Below are 23,392 nucleotides of genomic sequence, written 5' to 3' on the forward strand. Positions count from 1 at the left end.
GTGTAGTCTTCGAGAAAAAAAATACGGAACACTAGTGGTATCCTATGGAAAATGCATTACGAATAATTGCGCTCTTGTAACCTATAGAGAAATGACACTTTTTTTTAATAAGGCTTTGAAAAATATCAAAAATTGTCATTTTGCTCGGGAAAAATGTGAAACAGTGAGAAACGGGGTCAAATGGACTTTTCGTCGACGTGAATTCATTCTATAGTCTGTTTCCTATTTGTATTTATTTCTGTATCTAAATCTAGGGTGGGCTCGAATGTCGACAAGGTATGAAGAGTATGCAACGTTTTTGTGATATCTACTGTTTTTATCGGAAAGAGCATGTATAAATCTTGAATTTGAAGGTAAATTTTGGTTTTTAACCTTAATGACAGTGTCTCAGTTGCTGTTCTAGCAAAAAGCTAATTTCGTGAAAATTGGCCAAAAGGGTCCCTAAGCAAATACCAACGATTTAGTTAAATTGCAAAGTAGAAAAAATAATCTTGGCATTGAATATCGTAGTCTAAGAATAGTTTCTCTGGTTAAAGTAGAAATATCATAATATTTTCAACATTTGGGAAAACTATAGTCTGTTTCAAAAACGTGTTTTTTCGAGAAATGGTTTCATATATAGCCATTCTTCCAAATTCGATGTAGCTTTTCCATATCAGAACGGTTTTGTCGACAATATGGTCAGTGTTGGATGACCTTCGAAAAATTTAGCCAATAAATTAACATTATCTTCATGTCTCTTTGACCAGTACCGTTTTTGGTGAAAAAATCAGTTCCAATTTTAGGCCTGATCGGCGGGCAAAAACTAATTCTCCAAATTCAGAGAGTGATCAGATAATGTTTTGAAGATGTGATATCATCTAGATAGACGCGAGCGCGACTTTTGGCGCGGGCGCTTAATTTTCGGAAATTTTTTTCACTACTGTATAGGTTACAAGTGCGCAATTATTTGTTTACATTTTACCGGCAAGTTTTTTACCCCAAGATGGTACTCAGAATAGAATCCTATACGGCTTCTGATTGGTTGATACAGGATTGGAATTACATTTAATCGAAAGCTTATCAAATTAGGTTTAAAAATTGCCGAAAATCATATTCACATTTTACGAAGTATAGAAAATATCTTCAATTTCTGCATGTCGGAGCCATTAAAAATATGCCTTTTTCAGTAAGCGAAAAAAGTAGACGATTTTTTTCAACTGCATTTTAGGTCAATTTGAGCCGCATGACCCTATATTTTTTGTTGGTTGTAATGCAACACTGGCATTTCTAGTAACAGGAACTGCCACCCGTTTTTCCCTAGTTTGTGTAGTCTTCGAGAAAAAAAATACGGAACACTAGTGGTATCCTATGGAAAATGCATTACGAATAATTGCGCTCTTGTAACCTATAGAGAAATGACACTTTTTTTTAATAAGGCTTTGAAAAATATCAAAAATTGTCATTTTGCTCGGGAAAAATGTGAAACAGTGAGAAACGGGGTCAAATGGACTTTTCGTCGACGTGAATTCATTCTATAGTCTGTTTCCTATTTGTATTTATTTCTGTATCTAAATCTAGGGTGGGCTCGAATGTCGACAAGGTATGAAGAGTATGCAACGTTTTTGTGATATCTACTGTTTTTATCGGAAAGAGCATGTATAAATCTTGAATTTGAAGGTAAATTTTGGTTTTTAACCTTAATGACAGTGTCTCAGTTGCTGTTCTAGCAAAAAGCTAATTTCGTGAAAATTGGCCAAAAGGGTCCCTAAGCAAATACCAACGATTTAGTTAAATTGCAAAGTAGAAAAAATAATCTTGGCATTGAATATCGTAGTCTAAGAATAGTTTCTCTGGTTAAAGTAGAAATATCATAATATTTTCAACATTTGGGAAAACTATAGTCTGTTTCAAAAACGTGTTTTTTCGAGAAATGGTTTCATATATAGCCATTCTTCCAAATTCGATGTAGCTTTTCCATATCAGAACGGTTTTGTCGACAATATGGTCAGTGTTGGATGACCTTCGAAAAATTTAGCCAATAAATTAACATTATCTTCATGTCTCTTTGACCAGTACCGTTTTTGGTGAAAAAATCAGTTCCAATTTTAGGCCTGATCGGCGGGCAAAAACTAATTCTCCAAATTCAGAGAGTGATCAGATAATGTTTTGAAGATGTGATATCATCTAGATAGACGCGAGCGCGACTTTTGGCGCGGGCGCTTAATTTTCGGAAATTTTTTTCACTACTGTATAGGTTACAAGTGCGCAATTATTTGTTTACATTTTACCGGCAAGTTTTTTACCCCAAGATGGTACTCAGAATAGAATCCTATACGGCTTCTGATTGGTTGATACAGGATTGGAATTACATTTAATCGAAAGCTTATCAAATTAGGTTTAAAAATTGCCGAAAATCATATTCACATTTTACGAAGTATAGAAAATATCTTCAATTTCTGCATGTCGGAGCCATTAAAAATATGCCTTTTTCAGTAAGCGAAAAAAGTAGACGATTTTTTTTCAACTGCATTTTAGGTCAATTTGAGCCGCATGACCCTATATTTTTTGTTGGTTGTAATGCAACACTGGCATTTCTAGTAACAGGAACTGCCACCCGTTTTTCCCTAGTTTGTGTAGTCTTCGAGAAAAAAAATACGGAACACTAGTGGTATCCTATGGAAAATGCATTACGAATAATTGCGCTCTTGTAACCTATAGAGAAATGACACTTTTTTTTAATAAGGCTTTGAAAAATATCAAAAATTGTCATTTTGCTCGGGAAAAATGTGAAACAGTGAGAAACGGGGTCAAATGGACTTTTCGTCGACGTGAATTCATTCTATAGTCTGTTTCCTATTTGTATTTATTTCTGTATCTAAATCTAGGGTGGGCTCGAATGTCGACAAGGTATGAAGAGTATGCAACGTTTTTGTGATATCTACTGTTTTTATCGGAAAGAGCATGTATAAATCTTGAATTTGAAGGTAAATTTTGGTTTTTAACCTTAATGACAGTGTCTCAGTTGCTGTTCTAGCAAAAAGCTAATTTCGTGAAAATTGGCCAAAAGGGTCCCTAAGCAAATACCAACGATTTAGTTAAATTGCAAAGTAGAAAAAATAATCTTGGCATTGAATATCGTAGTCTAAGAATAGTTTCTCTGGTTAAAGTAGAAATATCATAATATTTTCAACATTTGGGAAAACTATAGTCTGTTTCAAAAACGTGTTTTTTCGAGAAATGGTTTCATATATAGCCATTCTTCCAAATTCGATGTAGCTTTTCCATATCAGAACGGTTTTGTCGACAATATGGTCAGTGTTGGATGACCTTCGAAAAATTTAGCCAATAAATTAACATTATCTTCATGTCTCTTTGACCAGTACCGTTTTTGGTGAAAAAATCAGTTCCAATTTTAGGCCTGATCGGCGGGCAAAAACTAATTCTCCAAATTCAGAGAGTGATCAGATAATGTTTTGAAGATGTGATATCATCTAGATAGACGCGAGCGCGACTTTTGGCGCGGGCGCTTAATTTTCGGAAATTTTTTTCACTACTGTATAGGTTACAAGTGCGCAATTATTTGTTTACATTTTACCGGCAAGTTTTTTACCCCAAGATGGTACTCAGAATAGAATCCTATACGGCTTCTGATTGGTTGATACAGGATTGGAATTACATTTAATCGAAAGCTTATCAAATTAGGTTTAAAAATTGCCGAAAATCATATTCACATTTTACGAAGTATAGAAAATATCTTCAATTTCTGCATGTCGGAGCCATTAAAAATATGCCTTTTTCAGTAAGCGAAAAAAGTAGACGATTTTTTTTCAACTGCATTTTAGGTCAATTTGAGCCGCATGACCCTATATTTTTTGTTGGTTGTAATGCAACACTGGCATTTCTAGTAACAGGAACTGCCACCCGTTTTTCCCTAGTTTGTGTAGTCTTCGAGAAAAAAAATACGGAACACTAGTGGTATCCTATGGAAAATGCATTACGAATAATTGCGCTCTTGTAACCTATAGAGAAATGACACTTTTTTTTAATAAGGCTTTGAAAAATATCAAAAATTGTCATTTTGCTCGGGAAAAATGTGAAACAGTGAGAAACGGGGTCAAATGGACTTTTCGTCGACGTGAATTCATTCTATAGTCTGTTTCCTATTTGTATTTATTTCTGTATCTAAATCTAGGGTGGGCTCGAATGTCGACAAGGTATGAAGAGTATGCAACGTTTTTGTGATATCTACTGTTTTTATCGGAAAGAGCATGTATAAATCTTGAATTTGAAGGTAAATTTTGGTTTTTAACCTTAATGACAGTGTCTCAGTTGCTGTTCTAGCAAAAAGCTAATTTCGTGAAAATTGGCCAAAAGGGTCCCTAAGCAAATACCAACGATTTAGTTAAATTGCAAAGTAGAAAAAATAATCTTGGCATTGAATATCGTAGTCTAAGAATAGTTTCTCTGGTTAAAGTAGAAATATCATAATATTTTCAACATTTGGGAAAACTATAGTCTGTTTCAAAAACGTGTTTTTTCGAGAAATGGTTTCATATATAGCCATTCTTCCAAATTCGATGTAGCTTTTCCATATCAGAACGGTTTTGTCGACAATATGGTCAGTGTTGGATGACCTTCGAAAAATTTAGCCAATAAATTAACATTATCTTCATGTCTCTTTGACCAGTACCGTTTTTGGTGAAAAAATCAGTTCCAATTTTAGGCCTGATCGGCGGGCAAAAACTAATTCTCCAAATTCAGAGAGTGATCAGATAATGTTTTGAAGATGTGATATCATCTAGATAGACGCGAGCGCGACTTTTGGCGCGGGCGCTTAATTTTCGGAATTTTTTTTCACTACTGTATAGGTTACAAGTGCGCAATTATTTGTTTACATTTTACCGGCAAGTTTTTTACCCCAAGATGGTACTCAGAATAGAATCCTATACGGCTTCTGATTGGTTGATACAGGATTGGAATTACATTTAATCGAAAGCTTATCAAATTAGGTTTAAAAATTGCCGAAAATCATATTCACATTTTACGAAGTATAGAAAATATCTTCAATTTCTGCATGTCGGAGCCATTAAAAATATGCCTTTTTCAGTAAGCGAAAAAAGTAGACGATTTTTTTCAACTGCATTTTAGGTCAATTTGAGCCGCATGACCCTATATTTTTTGTTGGTTGTAATGCAACACTGGCATTTCTAGTAACAGGAACTGCCACCCGTTTTTCCCTAGTTTGTGTAGTCTTCGAGAAAAAAAATACGGAACACTAGTGGTATCCTATGGAAAATGCATTACGAATAATTGCGCTCTTGTAACCTATAGAGAAATGACACTTTTTTTTAATAAGGCTTTGAAAAATATCAAAAATTGTCATTTTGCTCGGGAAAAATGTGAAACAGTGAGAAACGGGGTCAAATGGACTTTTCGTCGACGTGAATTCATTCTATAGTCTGTTTCCTATTTGTATTTATTTCTGTATCTAAATCTAGGGTGGGCTCGAATGTCGACAAGGTATGAAGAGTATGCAACGTTTTTGTGATATCTACTGTTTTTATCGGAAAGAGCATGTATAAATCTTGAATTTGAAGGTAAATTTTGGTTTTTAACCTTAATGACAGTGTCTCAGTTGCTGTTCTAGCAAAAAGCTAATTTCGTGAAAATTGGCCAAAAGGGTCCCTAAGCAAATACCAACGATTTAGTTAAATTGCAAAGTAGAAAAAATAATCTTGGCATTGAATATCGTAGTCTAAGAATAGTTTCTCTGGTTAAAGTAGAAATATCATAATATTTTCAACATTTGGGAAAACTATAGTCTGTTTCAAAAACGTGTTTTTTCGAGAAATGGTTTCATATATAGCCATTCTTCCAAATTCGATGTAGCTTTTCCATATCAGAACGGTTTTGTCGACAATATGGTCAGTGTTGGATGACCTTCGAAAAATTTAGCCAATAAATTAACATTATCTTCATGTCTCTTTGACCAGTACCGTTTTTGGTGAAAAAATCAGTTCCAATTTTAGGCCTGATCGGCGGGCAAAAACTAATTCTCCAAATTCAGAGAGTGATCAGATAATGTTTTGAAGATGTGATATCATCTAGATAGACGCGAGCGCGACTTTTGGCGCGGGCGCTTAATTTTCGGAATTTTTTTTCACTACTGTATAGGTTACAAGTGCGCAATTATTTGTTTACATTTTACCGGCAAGTTTTTTACCCCAAGATGGTACTCAGAATAGAATCCTATACGGCTTCTGATTGGTTGATACAGGATTGGAATTACATTTAATCGAAAGCTTATCAAATTAGGTTTAAAAATTGCCGAAAATCATATTCACATTTTACGAAGTATAGAAAATATCTTCAATTTCTGCATGTCGGAGCCATTAAAAATATGCCTTTTTCAGTAAGCGAAAAAAGTAGACGATTTTTTTCAACTGCATTTTAGGTCAATTTGAGCCGCATGACCCTATATTTTTTGTTGGTTGTAATGCAACACTGGCATTTCTAGTAACAGGAACTGCCACCCGTTTTTCCCTAGTTTGTGTAGTCTTCGAGAAAAAAAATACGGAACACTAGTGGTATCCTATGGAAAATGCATTACGAATAATTGCGCTCTTGTAACCTATAGAGAAATGACACTTTTTTTTAATAAGGCTTTGAAAAATATCAAAAATTGTCATTTTGCTCGGGAAAAATGTGAAACAGTGAGAAACGGGGTCAAATGGACTTTTCGTCGACGTGAATTCATTCTATAGTCTGTTTCCTATTTGTATTTATTTCTGTATCTAAATCTAGGGTGGGCTCGAATGTCGACAAGGTATGAAGAGTATGCAACGTTTTTGTGATATCTACTGTTTTTATCGGAAAGAGCATGTATAAATCTTGAATTTGAAGGTAAATTTTGGTTTTTAACCTTAATGACAGTGTCTCAGTTGCTGTTCTAGCAAAAAGCTAATTTCGTGAAAATTGGCCAAAAGGGTCCCTAAGCAAATACCAACGATTTAGTTAAATTGCAAAGTAGAAAAAATAATCTTGGCATTGAATATCGTAGTCTAAGAATAGTTTCTCTGGTTAAAGTAGAAATATCATAATATTTTCAACATTTGGGAAAACTATAGTCTGTTTCAAAAACGTGTTTTTTCGAGAAATGGTTTCATATATAGCCATTCTTCCAAATTCGATGTAGCTTTTCCATATCAGAACGGTTTTGTCGACAATATGGTCAGTGTTGGATGACCTTCGAAAAATTTAGCCAATAAATTAACATTATCTTCATGTCTCTTTGACCAGTACCGTTTTTGGTGAAAAAATCAGTTCCAATTTTAGGCCTGATCGGCGGGCAAAAACTAATTCTCCAAATTCAGAGAGTGATCAGATAATGTTTTGAAGATGTGATATCATCTAGATAGACGCGAGCGCGACTTTTGGCGCGGGCGCTTAATTTTCGGAAATTTTTTTCACTACTGTATAGGTTACAAGTGCGCAATTATTTGTTTACATTTTACCGGCAAGTTTTTTACCCCAAGATGGTACTCAGAATAGAATCCTATACGGCTTCTGATTGGTTGATACAGGATTGGAATTACATTTAATCGAAAGCTTATCAAATTAGGTTTAAAAATTGCCGAAAATCATATTCACATTTTACGAAGTATAGAAAATATCTTCAATTTCTGCATGTCGGAGCCATTAAAAATATGCCTTTTTCAGTAAGCGAAAAAAGTAGACGATTTTTTTCAACTGCATTTTAGGTCAATTTGAGCCGCATGACCCTATATTTTTTGTTGGTTGTAATGCAACACTGGCATTTCTAGTAACAGGAACTGCCACCCGTTTTTCCCTAGTTTGTGTAGTCTTCGAGAAAAAAAATACGGAACACTAGTGGTATCCTATGGAAAATGCATTACGAATAATTGCGCTCTTGTAACCTATAGAGAAATGACACTTTTTTTTAATAAGGCTTTGAAAAATATCAAAAATTGTCATTTTGCTCGGGAAAAATGTGAAACAGTGAGAAACGGGGTCAAATGGACTTTTCGTCGACGTGAATTCATTCTATAGTCTGTTTCCTATTTGTATTTATTTCTGTATCTAAATCTAGGGTGGGCTCGAATGTCGACAAGGTATGAAGAGTATGCAACGTTTTTGTGATATCTACTGTTTTTATCGGAAAGAGCATGTATAAATCTTGAATTTGAAGGTAAATTTTGGTTTTTAACCTTAATGACAGTGTCTCAGTTGCTGTTCTAGCAAAAAGCTAATTTCGTGAAAATTGGCCAAAAGGGTCCCTAAGCAAATACCAACGATTTAGTTAAATTGCAAAGTAGAAAAAATAATCTTGGCATTGAATATCGTAGTCTAAGAATAGTTTCTCTGGTTAAAGTAGAAATATCATAATATTTTCAACATTTGGGAAAACTATAGTCTGTTTCAAAAACGTGTTTTTTCGAGAAATGGTTTCATATATAGCCATTCTTCCAAATTCGATGTAGCTTTTCCATATCAGAACGGTTTTGTCGACAATATGGTCAGTGTTGGATGACCTTCGAAAAATTTAGCCAATAAATTAACATTATCTTCATGTCTCTTTGACCAGTACCGTTTTTGGTGAAAAAATCAGTTCCAATTTTAGGCCTGATCGGCGGGCAAAAACTAATTCTCCAAATTCAGAGAGTGATCAGATAATGTTTTGAAGATGTGATATCATCTAGATAGACGCGAGCGCGACTTTTGGCGCGGGCGCTTAATTTTCGGAAATTTTTTTCACTACTGTATAGGTTACAAGTGCGCAATTATTTGTTTACATTTTACCGGCAAGTTTTTTACCCCAAGATGGTACTCAGAATAGAATCCTATACGGCTTCTGATTGGTTGATACAGGATTGGAATTACATTTAATCGAAAGCTTATCAAATTAGGTTTAAAAATTGCCGAAAATCATATTCACATTTTACGAAGTATAGAAAATATCTTCAATTTCTGCATGTCGGAGCCATTAAAAATATGCCTTTTTCAGTAAGCGAAAAAAGTAGACGATTTTTTTCAACTGCATTTTAGGTCAATTTGAGCCGCATGACCCTATATTTTTTGTTGGTTGTAATGCAACACTGGCATTTCTAGTAACAGGAACTGCCACCCGTTTTTCCCTAGTTTGTGTAGTCTTCGAGAAAAAAAATACGGAACACTAGTGGTATCCTATGGAAAATGCATTACGAATAATTGCGCTCTTGTAACCTGAAGATACCAAGGCTTACTAAACTTTAGGAGTTGTCCTTCTGTTAAATGACTAGAAAACATTATGATTATGTTTCAAGGCAAACGTAAATTACTCGTGTCTTACATAATGAGACACTACACTTACCAAAGAGGAAATCCTGGATAATCATAGGTCTGTTCTTTGATCCTTTGGTATTTCAACCAAAGATGAAGAACTGGATCTTCCATCACTGTATTGGATACCTAAACTACATAAGTGTCCTTACAAACAACGGTATATTGCTGGGTCTTTCAAGTGCTCCACGAAACCCCTTTCTAAATTATTAACATCCATTTTATCAGCAATCAAAGACGGGCTTCAAAGTTATTGTGAAACTGCCTATTCTAGAGGTGGCGTGAATCAGATGTGGATACTTAAAAATTCCAAAGATCTTTTAGAGTACATACAATCTAACTCTCTTTCATCTTGTAACAGTATTAAAACATTTGACTTTTCTACTCTTTACACTAGTATTCCACATTCCAAACTAAAAGACAAATTAAAAGAGTTGGTATTACTTTGCTTCATAAAAAAGAATGGCCAACGTAGATACAAGTATCTTGTCTTAGGGAGGGATAAATCATACTTTGTAAAGAACCATTCTGATTCAAACAAAAAATTCTCTGAAACCGATATTATCAAGATGCTTGATTTCTTGATTGCCAACATATTTGTTACGTTCGGAGGACGTGTTTTTCAACAGACTGTCGGTATCCCAATGGGAACAAACTGTGCCCCTCTACTTGCTGACTTGTTTCTTTATTATTATGAGGCTGACTTCATGCAGGAACTTCTTAGGAAGAAAGATAAGAAGTTAGCAATATCCTTTAACTCTACTTTCCGCTATATAGATGACGTTCTTTCACTAAACAATTCAAAATTTGGTGACTATGTGGATCGCATCTATCCCATCGAATTGGAGATAAAGGATTTTACAGATACAGTTAAGTCGGCTTCATATCTTGACTTACATCTAGAAATTGACAATGAGGGTCGGTTGAAGACAAAACTTTACGACACAAGAGATGATTTCAGCTTTCCAATTGTGAACTTTCCATTTCTAAGTAGCAACATTCCAGCAGCACCTGCATTCCCGTGCTTGCATTTCCTATCATGATTGTCTTGATAGAGGGTTACTGCTCACAAGAAAGTTATTAAAGCAAGAGTTCCAAATGGTGAAGTTGAAATCATCCCTTCATAAATTTTACGGACGTCATCACGAGTTGGTTGACCGTTATGGAATAACCGTTTCACAAATGATATCGGATATGTTCCTTACGTCGTAACTACAATCCCCTTCCCTTTCATGAATTTGACCTACCGAATTAGACTATTTACCGGATTTGTAATCACATAAGCAACACGACGGGTGCCGCATGTGGAGCAGGATCTGCTTACCCTTCCGGAGCACCTGAGATCACCCCTAGTTTTTGGTGGGGTTCGTGTTGTTTATTCTTTAGTTTTCTATGTTGTGTCATGTGTACTATTGTTTTTCTGTTTTTCTTTTTCATTTTTAGCCATGGCGTTGTCAGTTTGTTTTAGATTTACGAGTTTTACTGTCCCTTTGGTGTCTTTCGTCCCTCTTTTAAAACAAGATATATAAAAAAGAATAAAAAACTGTGACATCAGTTGTGGTAATATTTTGTAAAAGCGAGACGAAAGATACCAGAGGGACAGTCAAACTCACAAATCGGAAAAAATCTGATAACGCCATGGCTAAAATTGAAAGGGAAAAACAGACAAACAATAGTACACATGACACAACATCGAAAACTAAAGAATAAACAACACGAACCTACAAAAAACTAGGGGTGATCTCAGGTGCCCCAGAAGGGTAAGCGGATTCTGATCCACATATCACATCCGTCGTGTTGTTTATGTGATAACAATCCTAGTAAATAGTCTAATTCAGTAGTTCAAATTCATGAAAGGGAAGGGTATTGTAGTTACGACGTAAGAAACATATTCAATATCATCTGGGAAACAGTTATTCCATAACGGTCAACCAACTCGTGATGGCGTCCGTAAAATTTACGAAGAGATGATTGCAACTTAATCATTTCGAACTCTTGATTTAATAGCTTCCTTGTGAGCAACAACCCTCTATCAAGAAAAATCATGATAGAAAATGCAAGCACGGGAATATCGTATATTGGGAGATATATACATTGTATGCAGGTGCTGCTGGAATGTTGCTATTTAGTAATGGAAAGTTCACAATTGGAAAGCTGAAATCATCTCTTTTGTCGTGAAGTTTTGTTTTCAATCGACCCTCATTGTCAATTTCTAGATGTCAGTCAAGATAAGAGGCCGACCTATCTTTAATATCTAGTTCAATGGGATAGATGCATTCAACATAGTCACCAAATTTTGAATTATTTAGTGACAGGACATCATCTATATAGCGGAAAGTAGATTTATAGTGTATTGCTAACTTCTTATTTTTCTTCCTAAGAAGTTTGAAAATTGATTCCTACTAAAGAAAATTATAAAGTAAAAAATGCCAATTCAAACAATTCACTGTTCAAAATATATGTATTGTTTATACCGTGGAAGTAATATTGAAAGGAATAACAACGCAAGATCAAAGGATTCGTCTAAGTTGCCGCATATTCGTTAATCAGTTTACGATATGGAAAGGCAGTTGATTCTCCGCATGTGATCGATCAAATCACTAAAACTTTTCGGTCGTTTTCGTGTTAACGATAAATTACAAATCGACATCTTGTTGTCGTATACATGTGCGGAGTAACCCGAATAGACCACTCGTTACATTCCTCTGATGTCACTGCCGAATAGATTAATCGCTTAATGCTGAATTTAGTGTTATTTTCCTATTTCTGTTTATTTCGATCTTAATAGTTTTAGCCGACAGCAAGCACATAATTGATTGTATTCAATTTCAATATTTACAAACAGTTAAGACATTTCTTAAAGAAAAAAAGAATATGATTGTACTAAAAATGTTTGGACCCCCTTTACTCACAAACATTTCCATTTATTAAAATAATTCGTATAAATCAATTTGAGGTTAAACAGATAGGCTCAAGCATATGTGATCATATGTGTCTGGTTTTTTTTTGTAGTTTGTTGTATTAACTGTATTAAAACACTTTTTAAAAACAAATATATTTACGAACTTATTATCCCGATTTTAGTTGACCAGTTTCAATAATGTAACCAATGACATTTATTTTAAATCTTGATAAAAGTTGCACATTTCAACAGTAAAAAAATCTATGTCTTCATTTGTCTTCACTATTTTGTAAAACATCATGTGAAACTTGATCGCTTCGTTGGTATTACCTGTTTTACTTGGGATTCTATTTCAACCAGAATATACCTTTTAATCAGTTTAAAACGAACGGTAAAAAGTAAGATATGTAAGAATAGATACAAATTTTCATTTTAACAATGCTAATGTCAAAGAAAATATGTATTTGCAATTCATATAATATCCTTCGATATACAAACAATTAAGTTGTAATAGCACACACTCATAGTACGTCACATCCGGTTGCATACGGAAAAGGACATGTTTATGACGTCCTAACAAAATGTAGCGGGCAGGGGCTTGACATGCTACGACCCAAGAGTTTTTACTCAAATATTATGAGTAGTTTGTATATAACAAAGTCAGTATGACAAGATATAAGCTGGTCAGTATAGGCTTTTGCTAAAAGTCACATATACAAGTTTTCTATATTTTATTCATTTCAAGTTATATTCAAGATATGACAAGATTCTATTCAGTATAATACATCTAGTGATTTATCTCTAAACTCAAGAGATATTTTCTTATTTATCTCTACACTCAAGATATATTTATTAACTTATCTCTACACTCAAGAAATAATATGTTGGTGTGTCAGAAAAATACATAAAAAGGCTGAGTTCTGCTTTCTTACTAAGAAAATAAAGTACCTAAGAGAAAATCCTTACTTCAAGTGAATTTAGTCAGAAGACCTCTTTCTAACTATTTGGTATAAAGTTGTAACTGATACCTCACCAGTAACTAAAAAAATGTTTATTATTATTAGTTATATTTCAGAACCTTTCCTGAATAACTAACAATGAAATACAGTTTATACCTGTCCTAAGTCAGGAATCTGATGTACAGTAGTTGTCGTTTGTTTATGTAATATATACGTGTTTCTCGTTTCTCGTTTTGTTTATATAGATTAGACCGTTGGTTTTCCCGTTTGAATGGTTTTACACTAGTAATTTTGGGGCCCTTTATAGCTTGTTGTTCGGTGTGAGCCAAGGCTCCGTGTTGAAGGCCGTACTTTTACCTATAATGGTTTAATTTTTAAATTGTTATTTGGAAGGAGAGTTGTCTCATTGGCACTCACACCACATCTTCCTATATCTATATACCATACATAAACTGTTTTGTTTATTATAATTTCCGGACCTTTAGGAAATTATCCCTTAACTGCCTTCTTTCCTATTTAATTCTATTTATTACAAAAAGACAAACGTTAACAGTAAACATGAACTTCATTGAACAATTTCAATAATCCTAACTTTAAAAAGATAAACTAGAAATAAAGCTTTGCTACTAAAATGAAATATTCCTTACTTTAAAAACGTTAACTCTACTATTTAACTTTACAAATTTACCTTTAAAAAATAAAAGTTTCTAAGAAAAATTAACCATTTTGACTAAAATAAATAACGAGCAAATAAAAATACAAACTGTAAGAACCAAAAGATTAAGCAGAACTGACGACCAAGCGTCGAAATTACGTCAATGTTGGATTGTTGGCAAAGTTGGAAAACTGTTGGATTGTTGGATTGCGCGCTTGCCGTCCAACTAAATATTTAAATTCTATAATAAATTACAAAAATCACAATAATATACAATTTAAGTAACCTTTATATACAGCGCCACCGGAAGTCACAATACGTTAACAACATTGCGAAAAGTGTGTGTGTCAGCGGCGGATCAAAATGTTAAATATCAAGGATAGTGATCCTTAACATCAACAAAACATTGAAGACGTTGACTACAAATACTAAAAGGAATTACAAGAAGTATGTGAAAACAGTTGACAACACGTAAAAATAGTGTTTTTATTGAAGAATCGTCCCAAGTGACACATGGGTTTTACTGCGCATGTCTATACATTTCATTCATAAAATTCAAGTACAGGTGCGTGTAATTTACTACGATTTACTATAGTTTCTACAATTGGATCATCACAAAAATACAAGACGTTCAGTTGGATTATTCAGTGGATTATTATTATGAACTGGTAATTATTACATGAACTTCAACTGGTTTATCAAATATTCAAATGACAATAATTCAATATTTCTAGAAAACTCATAACATTGTAATTGTTCTAACTTCATTAAATGTTAATTAAAACTTATTTGCTTCAAATTCAATTATCATATGTTCCAGACTACAAACATTACAAGAAGTATAATACAAGTTATTTCACACAGTTACTGTTTCCTACATAATAACTTTCATAAAAAATACAGAATATTAAAACAGTATGTATTATTAATACCAATTTAAAACATACATCAAAAATATCTTACAAGTCTATGACACCACAATAAAATACATGTACCCTAGTCTTCGTACTCTACAATAAGATGGGTCTGAGATAGATTCGAGGCACGATTTAAGAGTGTCCTAAGATGATCCTAAGTCTATCATATAATTGGTCTGAGATGTGTCTTTGGACTAATATAATGATACTTTCGAGAACATCACCCAGGTTTTCATGGAGTGAATAATCAAAATTCAAGGATTAAAATTTTTCAAATCAAACCAATACATTTATTTAATAAGATAATATTGTATTGTGTATCACGTACTTTTAAAAAGCTATTCAGTTGTAAACATTGTTGTTTGCCACTTTTTGTGCTGACATGAATTGTCATTGATAAGGTTATATTTATAAATTTACTGTTTACAAATTTTTATATTTTTTTAAAACACCAAGGCTTTTCTACCTCAGACACAGATTACCTTAGCTGTATTTGACAAACTTTTAGGAATTTTGGTCCTCAATGCTCTTGAACTTCGTACTTTATTTTGCCTTTTTTAAACTCTTTTGGATTCGAGCGTCACTGATGAGTCTTTTGTAGACGAAACGCACGGCTGGCGTATATATTAAATTTAGTCCTGGTATCCAAGATGAGTTTATTTACAACCACTGGATCGATGCTGTTGGTGGAGATTATTTCCTCGAGGTTATCACAAGCCCAGTAGTCAGAACTTTTTGTGCTGACACGAATTGTCATTGATATGGTTATATTATAAATTTTTTATTGTTTTTGGAAACACTCAGGTTTTTCTACCTCATTACCTTAGCTGTATTTGGCAAAACTTTTAGGAATTTTGGTCCTCAATGCTCTTGAACTTCGTACTTTATATGGTCTTTTTAACTTTTTTAGTCCTGATATCTATGACGAGTTTATTCACATCTGATAAATTGCATGAACATCGTCGTAGGTATAAGTTTGGGTAATTAAAACATAGTCCTGTCCAACAAGAAAACGAATACATTTTGGTCAACATGTAAAATATAAATTGAATAATACGTTATACAAAAGAAAGGAAAAAAAACACAAACAAATCAAACAAATATGACAAACATGAACCAACGACAACCACTCAATTTGACTTGAGACGAGCAAACAAAGAACGTTTTCATTTAAAACCAAAGCCTTCTCTAACATCAGAAGGTAGTGTTACAACTGAACAAATGAGCAAACGGTAAAGATCTGTTTTAAATGGATGAACTCAACTGATCACTACAAATCACAAATAAATCAACTTATTTGAAAAATAAATATAGACACAAGGTACCGATATCAGAGAACTTGCATTTACCGAAAGTTAATTCACAGTCAAATACATAAATACAATTAATACATACAAGTATCGAACAATACAACGATGGATTGAGATGAATGTATAATATATGTGTGTGTTTTAAGAAAGGTATGTGATTTATTTTAACGGTTTTCTATCTAGAAATTATGTGAGGCAAGGCTCTGTGTTGAGGTCGTACTTTTACCTATAATGGTTTACCTTTACATATTGTACCTTTGGTGAGATAATTATCCAATTGGCACTCATATCACATCTTCATATATCTAATTACAATTCAGTATATACGTCTTTGGAACTCTTACAATTACATGAGCTGAAACCTGAGGTGTACGCTGTCATATACACATTTCCTCAAAATGATTCTATTAATACTTAATGGTTGTTTATTTCGTTGACTATTTTACATGTCATTCAATTTAGATTACTTTTTTTTTGGAAAATATAACAGGTGCCGCTTAAATTATGCATACGTTTTTTTTTATAACTAAATGGCTAGTTTTCTTCACAAAAATGTATGTGAAATATACCTCTTACTGAAGAAAATTCTTTAGTTTTCCCAAATTCAAGGGAACCTTCCTTTTTAAATTGTTGAATTCTGCAGACAGCAATTCACCAGTTATCCGTATGCAGTTACCTCAGCGTATATTTTCTCGTCGCAATACGAAAGTGTCAAAGGGTAAACAAAGTTGGCTGAGAGAAATTAACAAAACGTAAACATCGAAACAAACTATATCTTATTGTACGTACATGTGATTCCAAATAAATTAGTTATGCTCTTCAACCTTGTACTTGGTTTGGCTTTCTAACTATTTTTATATGAGCGTCACTGATGAGTCTTGTGAAGACGAAACGCGCGTCTGGCGTAACAAAATATAAACCTGGGGTGGTGTTCTCGAAGCTATCTTAGGATTAGGACGTGTCTTAACTTAGGATATATCTCATTTTTCGTCCTAAATTTAGGACACCCAATTAGGTGTCTTAAGAGCATCCTATCTTCATCCTAGTGTAATAAAGTTTGGATTTCACTTTTTGCTCATTATTTTACGTGAAAATGGACATGAAATGAAACGGAGCATCGGTTATTAACTCGTATATAAAGAAATTGTGCATGATTTTAAACTTTGAACTTCGTGTTTCACGATACGATTACACTACAAATTTATTTCTCATTTCGAAACAAATTGTTTTCCAGTTTAATTAACAATCTTTTTAGATATAATTACATTGGTAATTAAGCATTTAATTCTGTACATGTTATTATAAAATTCGTATACAATTGTATTGAATAATTTCGTCATTAATAAATGTTTTATCAAAAAATATCTTTAACGATTTAAAATTTCGACTTAGGATATGTTTAGGACGTCCTAACATAAGATTCGTCTGAGATAGCTTCGAGACACAACTTAAGAGTGTCCTAAGTTGGTCTTAAGTCCATCCTAAAATTGGTCTAAGATGTGTCTTATGACGAATCTTAAGATACTTTCGAGAACACCACCCCTGGTACCTTTGTTAACTATTTTATTCAACTTTGTTATTAGTACGGTGACCGAGTAAGGAAAATACACTTATTTAAGGAGTGTAATCGTCATTCGGACTATACGGCTAAAAATTACAAACTTATCATTTTGACATATCGTCAAAAAATCGTACGGTGTAATTTTTGTAAAATGGGCATGGAAGTACGTTTGTTGATTTGAAGGAAAAATCGAATTTGAAAAGTTTTGAGGTCTACATGGTTATAGAATATTCGTGTTACTGAATACATTGTTGTAACACATATTGTTTAAACGATTTCAAATAAAGATTTGTAAAATTTATCCGTAAATAAAGAGTTTTTGTAAAAGTTTACCACTACAAATATTTTGCATTTAATAGAGAACATTTCAATTATATTTCATCACTTGTTTTTACACAAAATGTTAAATAATCAACATTTATATGATATTTCATACCTTTATCAATCAATAATATTAAATCAAAAGTCTGTCCAATGGATATTACCTTGAAAAAGAATACAGCGAAGTAGTTCGGATCAGAGCTTTTTAGAAAGCTAAAACTTATAATTTTCTTAATTTTCAAAGTGTATATCACTGATGCGTTTTGTTTTAATCTGCGTCAAAAAAGCGTTTACCAGAACGTAATAGGTGTTTGCACATAACGTTATTGGTGTTTGGACATAACGTAATAGGTGTTTGCACCTAACGTAATAGATGTTTGGACATAATGTAATATGCATTTGCACATAGCGTAATCGGTATTTGCACATAATGTAAGCGATATCTGCACATAACGTAATAGTGTTTGCACATAATGATGTAGTTTTTATACAGCCCGTAACAGAGAAGTGATCGAATTGGTGTTTCTTTACCGTCAAAATTAGCTACGTTATCGACAAACTTAAATGAGTAGTGACCTTACTATTGGTACTTTGACGTTAAAAAGATTGACAATGCGGACAAACTTTCATATGTCGATAATCAAGTTTAATACCGATAATATTGAAAAAAATTCTAATAATATGAAACAAAATATGTCCATGAATCATTTCGATTGGGCGAAAAGTAGTCATTTCTTCAAAGTCAGAACAGAAAAAACAGGTTTATGGAAGGACGTCTTGATAGTACTATTTCCTTTACAATTTTACCCAAAACTAAAAGCAATATACTGGTAAACAATTAAAAAGGTGTACTTGATAAGAATGAAGTCCTTTATTATGTGTGATGGATTTGAATTCAATTAATAACTTTAAAATGTTTTCTCAAATGTATACACAAAAGGGAGGACTGGTATTTGTACTTCTGTTAGAATATGTCTTCGTCCGTTTCACATGCCAAACTTTTTTCTAGTACATTTTAAACGGGAAAATTTTGTTGAGAATTGTTTTCAATATGAGAAAATAACTAGCAAAACTATTTCTTGCAAAGGCACACAGAAAATATTTTTTTTAGTAAAAATCAGTAAAAATAATTTCTCCAAAATATACAATCGCCAGGACCTGACAGTTTTTAGCAGTGTATAAATAAAAATCGTCCGCAAAATTGCGCTTGCTGTCATTTTGATGGATCATGCAACATTTCACCTATTACCAATAAACAACATAGGTTCTCAATTACTTAAAAAAAGTTCTAGTATAGATAGAAACTTAGATAGATCAAATCATAGTAAGCATATAAACTTCAATAAATACAGTCGAATTTGTCTAAAGATTACACAAAGCTAGTTCTTAAAACGTTTGTATCAGGGAACACATTTTTCTTTGACTTTTAAAACGTATAGTGGAAACGGATTTCCCAACTATTCACTTATAATATTCCGTATTTCTGATTTTTTGTTCGATAACGTAAATTATACGACTTTTTTTTATGACTACGTGAACTTGTGCCATTTATTTTTACTGGTCTTTAGGAAGACAATTTACAATTTATAGTGAACGGAGGCACTTATACATAACCTTATAATTCTGTTTGGAAACAAAAATAAATTCCCAATATATAAATATACATGTATAAATATACATGTATTATGTGTCGTGAACATGATTGGATTTTGTAGATATAACTACCGCACAGAAAAAGTATCATGGATTTCGAGGCTTTCATATTCAAGGTTTTGAATTCTACCCTTGTTGAAAACCTGTGGAGTTCTTTACAGTTCATTAAAACATCAATTATTTTTTTTGTAAATTGGGTGCCGTTAAGTCATATCTTTTCATTTTCATATTTGTTTCGCTGTTTGTCTCTGTTGTTTGATCGTTTGATTGTTGGAACGATTAGTGGTATCTACCAATATTTACGAAAACTTTCTGAGAATTATGAATATTTCTTCTCTGTCAGATATGGATCATTACCAATGATAAAATGAAATGCCGTACATCACATCTTATAGAGGATTAAATTTCAAATATTCGTCAATAATTTAAGATAAAGAGCAATTTTCAAATGTTAAAGGGTACATTTGTAATTTTTGCTTCGATTTGAAAGAAATTTATTTCAGTTTTTTCTGTGACAAAGTACAAGCATAACCGTACGGTTACCTATATTTGTTAATGTTTTTGTCATTTGGGTCTTTTTGTGGATAGTTTTCTCCTTGGCAATAATACCACATCTTCTTTTTTATATGTCGGTATATAATTGCAACAATGTATGATTTACTTAATCCCAGGGACATGATAAACAGATAGGTATGAAAAAGAAAAGATATGGGGGTATTCTGTATCAGGCGAAAGAAAAACTATTACAGTGTTGAATCCCATAAATATTCAAAGTGCAAGCAGTGTATAATAAGTAATCGGTGATTTCTAAAATTAAAAGAACCTGGATAAAGTGATGCAAATAATTCTTTATACTAGTAAAAACTTTCAAAGAAACAATGTATAAACAACAGCATGTACAATGCAATTCGTTCTTGTTGTATGTAAACGTAAGCTATATTTGCCTTTTCATGGGAACAAAAGTATAGAGATTATAGACGATATAAAGAAAAAAAAATCGACCTAAACAATGAAAACTCACACATAGGACATGAAATATTTAGTCGATGAGGAAAATTAAATTATGTCACTTCTGAAATAAGTTTGTCGATAACGTAACTTATTCTGACGGTAAAGAAACGCGAATTCGATCACTTCTCTGTTACGGGCTGTACATAACTTAATAGGTATTTGCACATAAGTTAATAGGTATTTGCACATAAGGTAAACGATGTTTGCACATAGAGTGAACGATGTTTGCACATAGAGTAAACGATGTTTGCACATAGAGTAAACGATTTTTGCACATAAGGTAAACGAGGTTTGCACAAAACGTATTAGTTGTTTGCACATAGTGTTAAAGGCATTAGCACATGACATAATGAATGCTCACAGAGAGTATCAACTGTACGGCAAAACGCATATGAATTATGATGTATTATGTTGTTCACTGGAGATGCATATGTATCAACACAACATAACGCCAAAAGACTACCAAATCGTGAGATTTACATATAACAAAGGTGTATGAAAACAAAACGTTTAGAACATTTGACATAACAATTACACCTGAGAGAGGACGCAATTATTAATTGACTTACGTGAAGGAAGAATAGACACAACATATATACAATATGAGAGAATGGAAAGGTGGTTGATCATAAAGTTCCGAAGTATTCACAAAATATATAGTAGTTACAGCATAATGTAATGCTTATGTTACACAACAAAGTTCAGCAATGACATATCATAAAATTGTTTGACCAAACAAATTACTAAATTGACATAACACAGAGATTCCATGTCAGGATATAAAGGCATATGCACATAACATAAAGAAGAAATGACAGGACGTAAAGACAAAGCAACAAAACACATTAAATATTTACACTATAAGACAGTTCCTGCGTTCCATAGACCCAGTGTAAAACCTTTAAAACGGGAAAACCAACGATTCAATCTATATCAAGATGTACGTAACTAGTGGTGAAATGTCATGGAAATGGATAAAAAAACAAGGATAAGGATCCCTATACGATCTATAAGAAATTAAATGGAATACATTTGAAATAAATGTTATTTCTATTGAATCTATTTAGAGGTTTTTTAAAATCAAACTTTCCTCCGTAAGTAATTTTTTTTCGAATCCGTCTCATACTTTATCTATTGTTTGAGCAAGTCGGCTAAATTAAGGCTTTACAGGTAATTTCCTAATGCATGTAAAGCAAAACTTTGGTTGACTTGCTTGCTTAGTTTGTATAATTGTTTATACAAACTTTGTAAATAAGATTGACATCTTTAAACAATATGTATCGGCATAGTTTAACCTGTATTTATATAATTATTATATTTGAATTCAATTGGGTGTTATCATAATGATTGTACAAAAAAAAGAACGCAAGCACGCTAACTAAAGTCTTGCTTTACATGCTTAAAAAATACGTTGTAATATATATATATAGATAAAAAAAAAATGTATCATACAGTGAAAATGCGCCTCATATACAATACTAATGAATCGCTCTACAGTGAAAATGAAAGAATAGTATCATTATTCGACAGCAAACATGACTTGCATAAAGAAAGCATCATATTTGAATTCAGTTCAATATGAAGAAACTGAATAACAAAACATATTCTTCGTTATACAACTTTAATAATTGTGTTGAAATGTATATTTTTTCTGCAACAACATCTTACCTGTTAGTTATAAAACACCTGCACGATCTGTTAGTGAAATGTCCTCAATATTCACCTATTTTGGTATATATTTCACAGCTATTTGGATTTAGGCGCGAAAAAAAACCCGTTCGCATCTCTTACTTTGTTTTATTAGTATTATGTGTTTCTTAACATATACTTTTAAACTAATTTTCTTCATTTTCTTCAAAAAATAAAAATCAAGTCGTCTGTTTATTTATCATTTTACATCAAAAATTTCTGGCATATACAGTAAAAATGATATTTTAGGATCCGCACTTTACATACACTGAAAATAAGGACTGTAAAAAATCTGTCATAGGTTTGGAATGGCATGAAGTCACATTTGCCATAAATAAGAAATCTGCCATAGATTAGGAATCTGTCATAGATTTGGAACCCACCATAAATTTGATTCCTACATATTGATTATACAAAAATAAACACATATGTTGGAGTTTTAAACATTAATGACTTAGTTCTAAATTATTTGTTTAAAGGTAGACGATTTGATGAGAACATAAAAAAAACCAAGGTAGAATGATGATTTGTACAAGTTATCATCTTTTTTCAGTAAAAATTGTACTAGTAATTACTTGTACAATTGTATTTGTACAAATAATAACCACTGTGTACGATGGCATCATACACATAAATACTTGTATAACATGTTTGTACAAGTGATAACTTTTACAAATTATAACATGAACACGACATATATACATTTGATTGGACACAGAAAAATATATTCTTCCGAATTTCACAAACATACCAGCTAGCCGATTTAAAAAAAATAAATTGTAAAGATCTATTATATATTCAAATTTTCTCTTATATTATTGAGGCATCATTTGCATTCTTGTTATCTATGATGCTTCCTTGCTTGCTATTGATACAGGTAGGAAAGTGAAATTTACACACATTTTGCATGCCTATGGTCCATAAGGTATCGCCCCCTGGTGGCAGCTGCCTTTAGGAAATTATAATACGTTCCTATTTGAGGCTTACACAGTATGAGTCATAGACATGTTTTACTTCTTCTTTTTTTTGGCTAGTTATTATATGTTTAATTGATGCAACTTATTTTGAACAATACATATATGGATAACTATTT

Source organism: Mytilus trossulus, chromosome 2 (genome assembly GCF_036588685.1).
Source record: "Mytilus trossulus isolate FHL-02 chromosome 2, PNRI_Mtr1.1.1.hap1, whole genome shotgun sequence".
In the NCBI taxonomy this organism is placed as follows: Eukaryota; Metazoa; Mollusca; class Bivalvia; order Mytilida; family Mytilidae; genus Mytilus; species Mytilus trossulus.